Raw genomic sequence first — 3541 nt, 5'->3', positions numbered from 1 at the left:
CACAGCACTTGGCAGTGTCACTGATTGCTCCAGCAGCTCCAGGCTGGATTTTTTTTTCTTAATCGCAGTCACATATTCCCCTCTCCTCAGAGTGTGGCTGTGGCTCTCTACTTAACAGAGATCCTCCTCTTTTTAGGGAGATTTTTGGTTTCCAGAAAAATTCTGTTTGGTTTCCAGCTGGCATTCCTTCTCCCACTGGGTCTATAATAGCTCCCGAAATTCCCCAGCTTGTAATCACTGCTGCAGCCAGATGGGGACTAGGTGGAACTCCCACTGCATCTGTGCCTGCCTTTATGAATCTGCCAGAAGTGTCTCACTTAGGTGAGATTTTGAATATATATTTCATGAGTTAATGAGCCCTGAACAGCGACGAGGAGAATCCAGCGCTGGTACTGCCAGGGTTGCCATCCTTCTCCTGGATCCTGGCATGATGCTGATGGAGCAGGGAGAGCTCTAAGGAGTCGTTCAGCCTGACATGAGCAAAGCAGAGGCTGCAGTTCCACTTTACCACCTTGATGGTACTTTAAGAGGTTCTCCTTGGATTCAAGAGGGTCTCTTTGCTCCTGCTCTTCTGCTTCATTGCTCTCCTCGTCTTTTCTCCCTGTGGAAGGAGCTCTGAAAACTGTGTGAGGTTTGGATTATCTTTGCTTTTCCCCCCTTCCCTCTCCCTTCCCACCCTCCTGGATCATTTCAGAGCATAGTTGCACTAGTCGGTGATGAGGGTGGCAAGGATATAGGGGAGGAGGAGGGGGGAGGAAGAGGGAGGGCACAGGATGCTCCTGGATTGATCTCAGCATGGCAGGGTAGTAACACTAAACAGCTGTCTGAGTTACTCAGTGCATCCTGGCGTTCCTGGCTGTGGTGAATCCAGTGCTGCAGTGGGGCTGGGCTGGCTGGACTTCAACTTCTGCACTTGCCTGGGTGTGCTGAGGAACCTGAGGGCAGCGATCCCAAGGCTTGTGCTGCATTTGGGGATGTGCAGCCCCGGTGGCACCAAAATCTCTGTGTGAGAGCAGATGAGTGAGTGCCCTGGGGTGGTGTGGGTGTGGATGGGATGGGATGATGCTGCTGGATGAGGTTCTGCGTCCCACCTGCCTGCCCTGACCCGTTCATCTCCCTTGGTGGAGTATCCGTGCTGTCACTTAACCCATTCCTAGGAAAAGAGCCTCATTAGCACAAGTCATGATGAATTTTGCTGTCACCCTGGCTTGCTCCTCCCACAGTTACAGCAGCTGTTACCCCAGGACAGACTCCTGTGGCAGGGAGAGGGAAGGTGGTGGTTTCCACTGGGGAGCAGGACAGAGCTCCAGGAGGCTTGCTGGGAGCCAGAAGCCTTTCCACTTGCTCAGCTCCTCTCAGGGAAGCAGGAACCTTTCCACTTGCCCAGCTTCTTGCAGAGAGTCAGTCTATGGATGCCACAAGTTGGATGCTGGAAATAATCAATTTCTCCAACCTTTATTTCATTAAGGCTTACTAGAATTTAAGGCATTTTGTTCCTATCAGTGTTGTGGCCAGGTAAAGTCCTTTGGAAAAAAGGATTTTAAAAAGGTTTCTTTTGGATCTGATGAGAATCATCCCTTCCTAGGAGAGATCTTAAACAGTGACTCCAAACTCTGCAAATCCGTCAGAACTGCTCCTTCCTGCTCAAAGGAAAATATTTCCTCCTGACTTATATAAGTTCTAAAATAAGAAAATAAATCCCAACCTTGTCAAGGATGAAACTGTTTTTCCAAACTCAGGAATGATCCCTTTTGAAGCAGCGATTGCTTCAATGAATTGTCAGGAGTGCCTGGAGATGGGAAATCTCAGCTGTGACACAAGGGGGGCAGCTCCGTCCTGGGCCTCGGGCTGTCATCCCTGTCATAGGGATGTTCTGGGGGAGAGGGAATGGTGCTACAGCAGGAAATTGGAGTTTTCATTCCATCTTCCAGTGTGTTTTTAATCCTTCTCTCCCAGATTTTGGCTTTTTTGTTGTTATTTTCCAAAACTCGGGGGTGAGTGCAAGATCCTTGGGGTGAAGGCTGGGAGTGGCTCTGTTGAAGTTTGTGATAAATCTTGCTGTTGTTTGGCTGAGTCAGGGTTTTAAATCCTGTCTGTTTGTTAAAAACCTCTCTGTTTATCGAACGACACCACTCGGGCCTGAGCTGGCAGATGTGCGAAGTGCAGATGAGCTTTAGACCCTGCAAACAAATTCCTGCCCTCATTAAAAAAAAGGCAAAAAGAGACACAGGGTGAATGGGCACCAGCCTGGGCACCAGCGGGGCCGGATCCTGTTCCTGGTCTCCTGTCCTGGAGCTGGCCGTGGGCTGTCCCCTGTCACCTGCCAGGGTGACAGGCCAGGACCTCCCTGCAAAGGTGGTGCTAAGGTCAGGGCTGGGCTCTTCCCAGTGTAATCCCATCAAGCAGCTTTTTATTGTGTCTGCTGCTCAAACATTGAATATATAACAAAACTTAGAAGTTTTAGAGCAATTTCTGAGCCTGTTTGGTGAGCAGGAGCTTTTTAGTGATGAGTTCAGAGCCAGAGTAGAGCGAGATTGTAAATTTAATTCTGTCTCTGTGTTTCTGATGCTGTAAATTTGCCTCACCACTGCTGGAGGAGGAGCTGATCCAGCTGGGATGTGCTGTGAGCAGTCGGCAGGGGCAGAGCAGGTGGTGTCTGAATAGTCCTTACTTCAGCCTTAACATCTGGTGCATTTTAAGGGGAATAGTTGGGATTGTGGAGCTTGGGAGGGCTGTCGAGTTGTGTCAGCATTGGCAGGGTCTGTCCTGTCACTGATGTTGGTCCCTGCAAAGCTTTGGGCAGCAGCATTTATTTGGAGATCAAACTTGGGGTGCAAAGAGTCTCTTGAAATTTCAACTCAAACTAATCTGGGCTCAGAATTTAACTCAGCAATGTGTTTTTCCTTGTTAGAACAAAACCAAGAAGTGTTTTCGTGACTTTATTTTCTTTTTGAGTTATCCCACTGTGTTAACATGTGAGGTCTGTGTCTTTCCATGTGTGCAAGAGCCTCAGTCAATCCAGCTGTTCTCATGTCCCATGACATTTTGATGTGTAAAATGTAAACAGCAGGAAGGTGAAATCTGATTGTGGCATTTAGGAAAATTTTTCAGCATTTAGGAAAATTTCCATGGGCGTTGGGTATTGCCTAGGTCTGTGTGAGGCTGCACGGTGTTACCCAAGTCAGGCTTTTTTATTCTTTTGGATCCCTGCATCCCCCTGTTTCATTCCACAGGTAAACCAGATTCTGTTGTGGGGTATTTTTGTGCATAGTTTTTTCCCCTTCCCACCCTCCCCCGGATTTCCACAATACCTTTACAATTAAGAAAACTCTTGCAATTTGCCTTCAAGTCACCCTGCAGCAGCTCCTCAAAACCTCCCATCCCTCTGATAGCCCTTTCTTTTGGTGGGTGGATGAGGAAAGGAGTCACTGGGTGAAGAGAGGCAAACAAGGCAACAATTCCAGCAGGATTCCTGCGTGGTTAGCAAAACAGGAGCTGCCATTGTCCGGCGGGGCCCCGGCTGTTCGCAGGGGTTGTTCCC

General features: G+C 48.8%; 1 protein-coding gene across 6 annotated transcripts in view; it reads left to right on the top strand.

Moving 5' to 3' along the window:
- Positions 1 to 3541, top strand: part of EIF4G3 (eukaryotic translation initiation factor 4 gamma 3) — a 104629-nt gene that overhangs the window by 1622 nt on the left and 99466 nt on the right. For 4 of the 6 annotated variants that reach the window (XM_017732729.1, XM_017732728.1, XM_017732727.1 and 1 more), the window contains exon 1: positions 528 to 631. The exons of the other annotated variants lie outside the window; for them this stretch is intronic. The gene's annotated coding sequence lies outside the window, so the exon portion shown is untranslated. Of the gene's footprint in view, positions 1 to 527; positions 632 to 3541 lie in introns of those variants that run through there. 6 annotated transcript variants of the gene reach the window in all.

This window comes from Corvus brachyrhynchos, unplaced genomic scaffold (assembly GCF_000691975.1).
Source record: "Corvus brachyrhynchos isolate BGI_N302 unplaced genomic scaffold, ASM69197v1 scaffold215, whole genome shotgun sequence".
NCBI classification, from domain to species: Eukaryota; Metazoa; Chordata; class Aves; order Passeriformes; family Corvidae; genus Corvus; species Corvus brachyrhynchos.
The sequence above is the reverse complement of the archived record's forward strand: the minus strand, read 5'-3'. Positions and strand labels throughout refer to the sequence as shown.